The sequence below is a fragment of the Carcharodon carcharias genome, chromosome 3, assembly GCF_017639515.1.
Source record: "Carcharodon carcharias isolate sCarCar2 chromosome 3, sCarCar2.pri, whole genome shotgun sequence".
NCBI classification, from domain to species: Eukaryota; Metazoa; Chordata; class Chondrichthyes; order Lamniformes; family Lamnidae; genus Carcharodon; species Carcharodon carcharias.
Genome location: NC_054469.1, coordinates 8,667,752 through 8,680,425, shown reverse-complemented (window position 1 = coordinate 8,680,425; position 12,674 = coordinate 8,667,752). Strand labels below are relative to the sequence as shown.

The following is a 12,674-nucleotide window of genomic DNA, read 5'->3' as shown; positions in this document are numbered from 1 at the left end:
TTGTGCACAGTACTCTCCATCAGCAAGAGTTTCTCATTTATAGCCCATCCCTAATTGCCCTTGAATTGAGTGGCTTGCTAGGCCATCGCAGAGAGCAGTTAAGAGTCAACCAAATTGCTGTGTGTCTGGAGTCACATGTAGGCCAGACCAGGTAAGGATGGCAGATTTCCTCCCCTAAAGGGCATTAGTGACCCAGATGGATTTTTACAAGTGATGTAATGGTCACCATTACTGAGACTCTAGAGTTAATAACTGTGTTGAGTTTCTACCAGCTGCCATCATGGGATTTGAACCCATGTCCCCACATTATTAACCGGGACCTCTAGATCACTAGTCCAATGACATTGCCACTCTGCCACCATCTCAAGTCTCAGCTATCTACAGTGAGAAATTGTCAACTTCATGTTGGTCAGACAGAAACTCTATCCAAATGGATTTTCTCAGTAGCTTGACATGGACAGTACTGAGTCTCCTTTGACAGGTCAGACTTCTTAAAATACAGCAGAGGATAAATAGGAAAGGACTAAAGATGGAATTCTGGGGACATGCTGGAGGCATGAGAGGGAAAACCTTTCGAAATGTAGTTATTCTGCTGGGAACAGGTGGGTGCATACCAAGGATAGCAGCAGTTAACTGTGGGGAGGAGCTGGTGAAGTGTGATCATGGAGGGCTACGAGGGGCAATGACAAACAGTTACTATCACACAGGGGCATTACCAATGTTTTTGACCAAGATGGCATTGGCACAAGAGCTAGCACCAGGAAGAACTCCACTCACTCCTCTCTGAATAGTGCCATAGGATCTTTAAATGTCACTATATAAAACCTCCTCTTCAATCACTTTTCCCCCTCTTGGCCGTCCCCACAGTTTGATGTCCACTTGCTATCCACAGCCATGAAACATCACTCTGCACATAATCCAATGCCTCAGAAATGTAAGTTGCCATTGTTGCTTTCTGGACTTTGCATTTTGACTTCAACCTCATTAGAGACAGGATTGCCAAATTTGGTTAACAAATGGTTAACCATAATCTCCGACTCCAGGCTGGTGGGGCTTGTCCTGCGGGATCACACTGGTCATAATTTATTTGCCGAATCTCAAAAATTGATAGGCACATGGGCTACCAGAATGATAACACCACTATATCCAGAATCGAAATCTTGATCTCTGCTTGTTATCAATGTGGCACATCTTTATTTCATACAGACTCGAAACGTTAAATGTCTTTCTCTCCACAGATGCTGTCAGACCTGCTGAGCTTTTCCAGCATTTTCTGTTTTTGTTTCAGATTTCCAGCATCCACAGTACTTTCCTTTTATTTTATTCCCCATTTTCCCCAATCCCCTCAAAAAATATCCAATCTGCAAGGATCAGTTTTCTGTAGAAACCCTTTAGTTTCTCATTCATTGTGGGCTTCACATCACAAACAAATTCGGCTAGCCTAATTATGATGAGCAGAAGCATCCAATTATTCTGCTTGAGAAAATAATGTACATATTATTGGTTATAGGAACTGACTAGATGGCCCTTCATCCAATTCAAGGCAGTATCTGCTGACACCTGCCTCATCTGCCAACTGTATTATTTGGAGATTAAGTCTCTCATTAATGTCAAGACTAGCTTCACACCCATAGTACTACAGGCCTCAGGCTTCAACATATGTTCAACCTGTATGGGTATTGGGCACTAATTAACAAGCAGTAAAACATAGCTGCAGATGTATACACACACACACACACACACACACACACACACAGTATCAAATTCCATGTGAGAGATTCTCACTGGGCTAAAAATATTGGTTTTCATTCCCTTGAGTTTAGAAAGTTGAGCGGTGAGCTAATCAGGGTGATCAAAATGATGAAGGAGTTTGAAAGGATCGATGCAGAGAAAGTGTTTCTTCTGTGTGGGGGAATCCAGAGCAAGGGGCCACACTCTTAAAATTGGAGCTAGTCCATTCAGCTTTAAAATCGAAAAGAACTCTTTCACACAAAGGTTATTGAAAATTTGGAACTCTCTCCCCAAAAGGCTTTGGATGCTGGTGTTCAATTGAAAATGTCAAGTCAAAGATCAGTGTTGGTCAAAACATGACTGTTCTTCTTCAAAATAGTGTTATGAGATTTTTTTAATATCCGTCAGAGATGGCATCACCAACAGTGCAGTACTCCTTCTGGTATATCAGCATTGATTTTGCCTGAAGTCCCTACAGTGGGACAAGCCCTTTGACTGAGAAGTGAGTGTGCTACCAACTGAGCCAATTGGTTGATCACCTACAGTTCTACGGTTTGAACTGAAGTTAAAATGCTGATATCATCATTTCTTTCAGCATTTTAACACACACAGCATGCTCCCTCACACATTTTTCTCCCAGTTCAGTAAACATTTGCCGATAACCCAAGAGTTTTAGGCTTCACTATAATCCTTATCTCCGTGCAAGGGCCACACATGCATTCTTTCTTGGACACAAAATTCTGAATCACAACATGGCCATCTGTGAGGAGCAGGTGTGGGGTGGAAGGAGAGAAGATGCTGCTGAGGCAACACAACACAGTTGTGAAACAGAATAATATTAGGATAAGATGGTGCATATTTAGAGGAAATTTGCACATATGCATCTTATTCCAACATTACATCAACTATCCATTTCCCTAGTCCTCAACCTTCTGCCTGATCTCAACTCCTGCTCCCTCAATCCCATTTCCAATCAATTCCTGACTACCCAACTCTCTTCTCTAAACCCTGCACTTACTAACATTGTCAATGATCCCCCATTAAAACCGCCATTATAATCTCAAAAACTCTATCCTTCAACTTACCTCCAACTTTGCTTTCATCTTCAGGATCTTGAATGTATTTATCTCATCTTCCTATATCAATAATTCCCTATTTAAATCACTACAGTTTATAGCACAAAATAGACTCTCTTCAAAAATTATGAGCAACATTCTTTTATAGCTGTGTATTTAATCCCTGCTCATTATTTCTGCATGTAATCAGTCACATTACTCTCTTCCAAAGTCTCTGCCCTACTGTCCAACTCTTAACAGAATGCCCATCCCTTTCCTCTCTAATATCTTGAACAGGATATCAAGTCCTCATTCCACTTGTTGGGTGACACATCTCCATCGATCCACTTCTCCTGACCTCAGTTGTGTCTCTACTCCCAGACTGGCTGTACAATATGGATGAGTCTCAAAATGCTGCTGCTCCACCATGGTAACTTCATAGGGACTGGGGTGGTCAGGTCAACCAGGACCGTCCCCTCTGGAAACTTCTCCCTAACCCCACCCCTCCTCTCTCCTCGCCTGTAAAATCTCAAAACCCAAACCTTTCTCCAAGCTCTTTTGGAAAGACGCTAGCCATTTGAGCTTAGGACAGCGCTGTGATAATGATCAGATATATATATTTTTTTAAAGTGATGGTGGTTGAGGGGTGACTATTGGCCAGGACACAACTTACATTTATATAGCGCCTATCAGGTAATAAAACATGCCAAAGTGTTTCACAGGATTATAAAACAAAGTATGACACTGAGCCACATGAGTAGATATTAGGTCAGATTACCAAAACCTTAAGCAAAGAGTTAGATTTAAATGAGTGTCCTGAAGCAGCAAAGTGAGGTACAGAGGTGCCATAAAATCTTATAAATCCACCCGAGATGGCAATCGGGGCCTCGGTTTCACCTCTTATATGAAAGGCTGAATGCAAGTTGTTGCAGACATCTTGACAGTTACCAGTTAACACAAAACCCCATAGGTTTTCAAAAGGCAAAAGGTTTCTTTTTTAATAAATGAAACATATTGTGATATGCTTCTGGTTCTGTTTATTGAAGATTTTGAATGCTGAATGGAACTCAATGGAGTAGTTTTATTGCACATTTCTAGCTCCCCATTGTCCCAAACTCTACAAGCTAAAGAAGCAAACAGCATAGGGTTTTAACAAATTTATATACATATAAATCAAGAGTGACTATCAACATGTTTACATCTCTATGATACACGCCATAAATCCAATCACCAATGGTCTGATGAGAGCTGACAGGGAGGACACTGTCCAGCCAGTGACCTTAAACCCACCAAATCATGTCACATTCTTGGTAAAGGGCTTTCATGTTGAGGTTTCAGCAGCTGGATATAGCAATAGTGAATATAAAGCTGGTTCTTGCAGAGACCCCAATGCAGTGGAGGAAGAGACAGCCCTGACCAAGTGCAGATGTTGCCTGAGTGTATCCAGTAACCTTGGAACAGAATTGGCAGGTCTGAATCAACAATCTTCGAGCTACAACTGTTGGAAAGAAATGGTGTTCACAATATGCAGTGATGTTTATAGATGGCTGTACAGGCAGTCAGCGTCAATGTCATTCCACTTAGCTCAACACCAGAGATGTGGGGATGTTTTCCCCATTCTTACCAATTCACTCCCCTTTCTTCTTGCTGACACTACCTTCCAGTGGGTTGTGAGACTGTTACTCTCTAAAACTTTACCCAAGTAGCAATGACATGCAAAAGAGTCTGGACAGTTAGTACCGGCCAATCCTGATCTCACCCAACATCTAGCCAATCGATGAAGGAAAGGAGTAACTGGATCCTGGCTGAATTTTCTCTCCATAACCCAGAGTCTGATCATTAGTAGAATCCCTATTGTCATCCTAGTCAAGGTCAGTGAACATTAGCTAAAACATATACCACCAGTGCACAGTGACCGCAGTGTGTACCGTCTACATGCACTGCAGCAACTCCCAAACCCACAATCTGAACCACCTAGGAAGACAAGGGCAGCAAGTGCATGGGAACACCACCACCTCCGAGTCACACATCTGCCTTGTCATGCATCTGTGTACAAGAAATGCAGAAAGTTAGCATGCAGGTGCAGCAAGCAATACAAAGGCAAATGGCATGTTGGCCTTTATTGCAAGGGGATTAGAGTATAAGAACAAAGAAGTCTTACTACGTTGTACAGGGTTTTGGTGAAACCGCATCTGGAATAGTGTGCGCAGTTTTGGTCTGCACACTTAAGGATATACTTGTATTGGAGACGGTGCAGCAAAGGTTCAATAGATTGGTCCCTGGGATGAGTGGGCTGTCCTATGATGAGAGACTGAGTTAATTGAGTTTATATTCTCTGGAGTTTAGAAGAATGAGATGATCTTATTGAAACCTACAAAATTCTGAAGGGGTCTGATAGGGTGGTCGCTGAGACTGTTTCTGCTGGTCAGAGAATCCAAAACACACAGGCAAAGGCTCAGAATAAAGGCCGATCATTTAGGACTGAGATAAGGAGAAGTTGCTCCACTCAAAGGGTTGCAAATCTTTGGAATTCTCTACCCCAGAGGGTCGTGGATGCTCCATCATTAAATACATTTAAGGCTGAGATGGACAGGTTTTTGGTGTATCAGGGAATTCAGGGATATGGGGAGTGGGAAGGAAAATGGAGTTGAAGTTCAAGATTAGCCATGATCATATTGAACAGCAGAGCAGGCTCAACAGGCCATTTGGTCCACTCCTGCTCCTACTTCTTGTGTTCTTGTGCCTGACTTGGGCATCTATCATATATCCCTCTGCATCACTGGGTCAATATGCTGGAACTCCCTCCCTAACCGCACTGTGGGAGCACCTTCATCATAAGGACTGCTAAAGTTCAAAGAGGTGGCCCATGAGCTATAAACGCCAGCCTTGCCAGTGAAGATAATACCAAGAATGTTTTTAACTGAGATTTTTTTTTAATTCATTCACGAGATGTGGGTGTTACTGGCTGGGCCAGCATTTATTGTCCATCTCTAATTGCCCTTGAGAAGGTGGTAGTGAGCTGCCTTCTTGAACCGTTGCAGTCCATGTGGTGTAGGTACACCCACCGTGCTGTTAGAAAGGGAATTCCAGGATTTTGACCCAGTGACAGAGAAGGAACGGTGATATATTTCCAAGTCAGGATCGTGAGTGGCTTGGAGGGGAACTTCCAGGTGCTGGTGTTCCCATCTACCTACTGCCCTTGTACTTCTAGGCGGTAGTGGTCGTGGGTCTGGAAGGTGCTGTCTAAGGATCCTTGGTGAATTCCTGCAGTGCATCTTGTAGATGGTACACACTGCTACCACTACACGTCTGTGATGGAGGGAGTGAATGTTTGTGGATGTGATGCCAATCAAGTGGGGCTGCTTTGCCTGGATGGTGTCTAGCTTCTTCAGTGTTGTAGTAACTGTAATCATCCAGGCTGGATGATGACCGTTTGCTGGACGATGATACAATATAACATTTTTCTTTATGGGCTTTCCAGATTTGAGATGCTTTGTCACAATTTCTGCACCAACAATCTAGTCAGATGGCAGTGCTTTGGAATTTATGAACACTTTGGAGTCTTTTTAATTACTTGTACTAGAATAATTGGTTTCCCATTTGGATCTTTTGTTCTGCATGATCACAAAAGGGTTTGGGAATCCCTGCACAATATTGTACTTGTGAGATTAAGATATAAATATGAAAAGGAGGAAGAGCCAGGATACTTTACTTGGAATAAGGGAAAGAGAATTAACCATGAAATCAATAGTTTTGAATTACAATTCGGAATTCATCTCAGTCAAAGAAATCGAGCTTTTGGGCTGCAAATATTTTGAAACAGCCAGATAATGTTCTATACAGTAAGGCTGCGGAAAAGAAAAATCACAAGTGAACAAATTGGGGTAATTTCAGGTATTATAGATGCAATAGTCACTTGCGTGTTTAAAAGCAATAATTAGGACGCCTTCAGGGATCAATGCATTTAGCAACACAATTTCATTATGCTTGTAAAGCAAAAGATGATGGGTGAGAAACCATCGCCGAAATGACTTGAGTCTCAAACATTGGTTCAAAACGACCAGAAATTTTCTTATGACCTATGCTCTAATTTGACCAGCTCAGTGATAAGACAAGTGTCTGCCAACTGTACACTTGAACGTCCCACATGAACTATAAAGATTGTAAATCTCACCGTTGTTCAGTATATCAGTGTCGCTCCCAAAGTCCAAATTTCTAGTATTTAAGTCGTCACGTAATATCAATGCCAAATAAGTTGCTTTAGTGTCATTGTCTATTCAAGCGCGCCCAGGGGAAAGGGTGGTACCGGTTAATCAAAAATACCAGTTCTGCGTCTTCAACCAATCAGGGAGCTCCTGGTTGATCTCATGGTGATGTGGGTGTTGAGGTCTCCTGAAAGATCTGGGAGCGGAGCGGAGGAATCTGGTGTTGTAGAAGAGTGAGAGGCTGAGACCAGAGTGAGAACAGGCAGTGGATAAGGATTACCCTGAGTAATCCATTTCCAAAACTTCATTGTGTTGGGGTGCAGATTTTTTTATTCATTCATGGGCTGGGGGCGTTTCTGGTTAAGTCAGCATTTGTTGCCCGTCCCTAATTGCCCTTGAGAACTGAGTGTCTTGCTGGGCCATTTCAGAGTCACCACATTGCTGTGGGTCTGGAGTCACAAGTGGACCAGACCAGGTAAGGACAGCAGGTTTCCTTCCCTAAAGGACATCAGTGAACCAGATGGGTTTTTACAACAATCGACAATGGTTTCATGGTCATCATTAGACTTTTAATTCCAGATTTTTAATTTTTTTTTATTGAATTCAAATTCCACCATCTGCCATGGACCCAGGTTCCCCAGAGCATTCATTAGTGAGTCTCTGGATTACTAGCCCAGTGACAATACCACTGCGCCACAGCCTTCCCCGGCAAAGGGTCAGCTAGGGCAGAAAATACCCTAGTGTTGGCCCTGACAGAAAGAAAGAAATAGCGTTTGTACAGCACCTTTCATGACCTTCAGTCACCCCAAAGTGTTTTACAGCCAATTACAGCACTTCTGAAGTATAGTTAATGCTGTAATGTAAGATACAAGACAGCCATCCTGGCAACAGACTCCCACAAAGAGCAATCTGATAATGACCCCCATTTAGTCAGCAGCGGGAATGGGCTGACGTGGGGGGGAATCTGCATACTTGCTAATTTGGCTCATTGGAAGCTACCATCCCTGAACCCACCAGGATATTGTGGTGGTTCAGGAATTCTCCTGAACTCACACGGGTCCCTAGTGCCTCCTGAATGCTCATTAGGTCCAGATGACTCTTAGTCATACAGACTCGAAACATTAATTCTGTCTTTCTCTCCACAGATGCTGTCAGACCTGCTGAGCTTTTCCAGCATTTTTTGTTTTTGTTTCAGATTTCCAGCACCTGCAGTATTTTGCTTTTAGCTCCTGAACGCTGTTGGGTTTGCAAAGGGCTCCGTGATGGATCGATCTTTCACAGGCCTGTGGTATCCAATCGAGAGACCCGCCATCAGCAAGTGCGATACCCACTGAATGCCAACCCCCACTTTTGCATCTGACTCCCCGTCTTGGTGACACCCAACCCGGCCGTCTCCATTGATGAGTGAAGGGACCACTGAATTACTGGCAGCTGCAGTAAAGGCAACAAAATAGGCAATTTTACGTATTTATACGTGTGCGTGTGCTCGTGTCTTCGTGCGCTCGTGTCTCTGCGTGCGTTCGTGTCTCTGTGCGCTCGTGTCTCCGTGCGTGTGCATGTGCTCGTGTCTCCGCGCGCTCGTGTCTCTGTGTGCTCATGTCTCTGTGCGTGTGCATGTGCTTGTGTCTCCGCGCACTCGTGTCTCCGTGCGTGCGTTCGTGTCTCTGTGCGCTCATGTCTCTGTGCGTGTGCATGTGCTTGTGTCTCCGCGCGCTCGTGTCTCCGTGCATGTGCATGTGCTCGTGTCTCCGCGCGCTCATGTCTCCGTGTGTGCGTGTGCTTGTGTCTCCGTGTGCGCACGTGCGCTTATGTCTCCGTGCGTGTGCGTGCGCTCGTGTCTCCGTGTGCGCGCGTGCACTTGTGTCTCCGTGTGCGCATGTGCGCTCATGTCTCCATGCGCTCGTGTCTCTGCGGCGCTAATGTCTCCGTGCGCTCGTGTCTCTGTGCGCTCGTGTCTCTGCGTGCGCTCGTGTCCCATGCGTGTGCATGCGCTCGTGTCTCCGTGCGTGTGCGTGGGCTCGTGTCTCCGTGCATGTGCGTGCGCTCATGTCTCCGTGCGTGTGCTCGTGTCCCCGTGTGTGCGTGCGCTCGTGTCTCCGTGTCTGTGCATGCGCTTGTGTCTCCGTGCACTCGTGTCTCCGTGCGCTCATGTCTCCGTGTGTGTGCGTGTGCTCGTGTCTCCATGTGTGTGCGTGTGCTCGTGTCTCCGTGCGCTCGTGTCTCTGAGCATGTGCGCTCGTGTTTCTGTGCGTGTGCCTGCTCTCGTGTCTCCGTACGCTCATGTCTGCATGCGCTCGTGTCTCCATGTGTGTGCGTGTGCTCGTGTCTCCGTGCGTGTGCGTGTGCTCGTGTCTCCGTGCGTGTGCATGCGCTCGTGTCTCCGTGCGTGTGCCTGCTCTCGTGCCTCCGTGCGTGTGCATGTGCTCGTGTCTCCGGGCGCTCATGCGCTCGTGTCCCCATGTGTGTGCGTGCGCTCGTGTCTTCGGGCGCTCGTGTCCCCGTGCGTGTGCGTGCACTCGTGTCTCCGTGCGTGCACGTGCGCTCATGTCTCCATGTGCTCGTGTCTCCGTGCGCTCGTGTCTCCGTGCGCTCGTGTCTCCGTGCATGTGCGTGCGCTCGTGTCTCTGTGCGCTCGTGTCTCCGTGCATGTGCGTGCGCTCGTGTCTCCGTGCTTGTGTCTCCGTGTGCGTGCGTTCGCTCGTGTCTCCGTGCGTGTGCGTGCGCTCGTGTCTCCGTGCTTGTGTCTCCGTGTGCGTGCGTTCGCTCGTGTCTCCGTGTGCTCATGTCTCCGTGTGCGTGTGTTCGCTCGTGTAGCCGTGCGTGCGCATGCGCTCGTATCTGTGTGCATGCGCTCGTGTCTCTGCGTGTGCTCCTCCGTGCGTGCACGTGCGCTCATGTCTCCGTGCGTGTGCGTGCACTCGTGTCTCCGTGCATGTGCGTGCACTCGTGTCTGTGTGCGTGCACATACGCTCGTGTCGCCGTGCGCTCGTGTCTCTGCGTGTGCTCATATCTCTGTGCGCTCGTGTCTCTGCATTCGTGTCTCTGTGCGCTAGTGTCTCTGTGCGCTCGTGTCTCTGCGTGTGCTCGTGTCTCCGTGCATGTGCCTGCGCTCGTGTCTCCGTGCATGTGCGTGCGCTCGTGTCTCTGTGCATGTGCGTGCGCTCATGTCTCCGTGCGTATGCATGTGCTCGTGTCCCCGTGTGCGTGCGCTCGTGTCTCCGTGTGTGTGCATGCGCTCGTGTCTCTGTGCGCTCGTGTCTCCGAGCACGTGCGCTCGTGTTTCTGTGCGTGTGCCTGCTCTCGTGTCTCCGTATGCTCATGTCTGCGTGCGCTCGTGTCTCCGTGCGTATGCGTGCCCGTGTCTCCGTGCGTGTGCGTGCGCTCGTGTCTCTGTGCGCTCATGTCTCTGCGTGTGCTCGTGTCTCCGTGCGTGTGCATGCGCTCGTGTCTCCGTGCATGTGCGTGCGCTCATGTCTCCGTGCCTGTGCATGTGCTCGTGTCCCCGTGTGTGCGTGCGCTCGTGTCTCCGTGTGTGTGCATGCGCTCGTGTTTCCGTGCGCTCGTGTCTCCATGTGTGTGCGTGTGCTCGTGTCCCTGTGCGTGCTCGTGTCTCCGTGCGCTCGTGTCTCCGAGCATGTGCGCTCGTGTTTCTGTGCGTGTGCCTGCTCTCGTTTCTCCGTACGCTCATGTCTGCGTGCGCTCGTGTCTCCGTGCGTATGCGTGCCTGTGTCTCCGTGCGTGTGCGTGCGCTCGTGTCTCTGTGCGCTCATGTCTCTGCGTGTGCTCGTGTCTCCGTGCGTGTGCATGCGCTCATGTCTCCGTGCGTGCATGCGCTCGTGTCTCCGTGCGCTCATGTCTCCGTGTGTGTGCGTGTGCTCGTGTCCCCGTGCGTGCGCTCGTGTCTCCGGGCGCTCGTGTCCCCCTGCGTGTGCGTGCGCTCGTGTCTCCGGGCGCTCGTGTCCCCGTGCGTGTGTGTGCGCTCGTGTCTCCGTGCGTGCACGTGCGCTCGTGTCTCCGTGCGTGCACGTGCGCTCATGTCTCCGTGCGTGCACGTGCGCTCATGTCTCCGTGTGCTCGTGTCTCCGTGCATGTGCGTGCGTGCGCTCGTGTCTCCGTGCATGTGCGTGCGCTCGTGTCTCCGTGCATGTGCGTGCGCTCGTGTCTCCGTGCATGTGCGTGCGCTCGTGTCTCCGTGTGCTTGTGTCTCCGTGTGCGTGCGTTCGCTCGTGTCTCCGTGCGTGCATGTGCGCTCGTATCTGTGTGCATGCGCTCGTCTCTGCCTGCGTGCGCTCGTGTCTCTGCATGTGCTCCTCCGTGCGTGCATGTGCGCTCATGTCTCCGTGCGTGTGCGTGCGCTCGTGTCTGCGTGCGTGCACATACGCTCGTGTCTCCGTGCGCTCGTGTCTCCGTGCGCTCACGTCTCCGCACGAGCTTGTGTCTCTGCGTGCGCTCACCTCTCCGTGCACGTGCGTGCACTCGTGTCTGCGTGCATGCACATACGCTCGTGTCGCCGTGCGCTCGTGTCTCCGCGTGCTCGTGTCTCCGTGCACGCATGTGCGCTCGTGTCTCCGCGTGTGCTTGTGTCTCTGTGCGCTCGTGTCTCTGCGTGTGCTCGTGTCTCCGTGCGCTCGTGTCTCTGTGTGCACTCGTGTCTCCGTGCGTTCGTGTCTCCGTGCGTTCGTGTCTCCGTGCGCTCGTGTCTCCGTGCGCTCGTGTCTCTGCGTGTGCTCGTGTCTCCGTGCGCTCGTGTCTCTTCGTGTGCTCGTGTCTCTGCGTGTGCTCGTGTCTCCGTGCGCTCGTGTCTCTGCGTGCACTCGTGTCTCCGTGCGCTCGTGTCTCTGCGTGCGCTCGTGTCTCCGTGCGCTCGTGTCTCCGTGTGCTCATGTCTCCGTGCACGTGTGCTCGTGTCTCCGAGCACTCGTGTCTCTGTGCGTGTGCATGCACTCGTGTCTCCGTGTGCTCGTGTCTCTGCGTGTGCGTGCGCTCGTGTCTCTGCGCGTGTGTGCGCTCGTGTCTCCGCGCGCGTGCATGCACTCGTGTCTCCGCGCGTGTGCATGAACTCGTGTCTCCGCGCGTGTGCATGCACTCATGTCTCTGCGTGTGTGTGCGCATGCTTGTGTCTCCGTGTGCATGCACTCATGTCTCTGCGTGTGTGTGTGCATGAGAGGGATCCTGCAGTCGCCTGCCCTTGGTGTACATCTTATATACATCAGGTCGGTTCTGCACTCTAAAGAATAAAGCCTTGCTTAAAAAGTAACACATTGTGTGTGCAATACACGGTACAATATTTACATAGTGCCCAAGTGTATGTTCCTGAGAAGCATGAACCCTCACACTTTATAATGTAAAGTAACTGATGTTGTCACAGCACAGGCACCACCCCCCCCACCCCCCCCCACCCCCACCCCGCGATAGAAGGTGTGTACAAATTCTAAAACATGAATAAGAGAGCCCCAGTTAGTGTTGATCAGGCAGTCACACCAGGGTATAAATATAACGTGGGAACCCAGTGATGGTTATTTTGCAGTGATTGAGATGCCGACACAATGTATTAGGTCATCGTCACAACTGAAATATAAATAGGTGCTCACTTCCTGCTTTTACTGAAGCCTGCAGCACACAGCAGCTGCAGGGACAGATCAGCCTCAGTTAACTAGTGCAGTTTGCAGCATAGGTAGTGGTT

At 49.1% G+C, this 12,674-nt stretch overlaps 1 protein-coding gene across 2 annotated transcripts in view; it reads right to left on the bottom strand.

Annotated features, from left to right (window-relative positions):
• Positions 1-3,803: 3,803 nt before the first annotated feature.
• zgc:63863 (uncharacterized protein LOC393372 homolog) overlaps positions 3,804-12,674 on the bottom strand; it is a 236,247-nt gene continuing 227,376 nt past the window's right edge. For both annotated transcript variants that reach the window (XR_005942639.1, XR_005942640.1), the window contains exon 9: positions 3,804-4,284. The gene's annotated coding sequence lies outside the window, so the exon portion shown is untranslated. The remainder of the gene's footprint in view (positions 4,285-12,674) is intronic.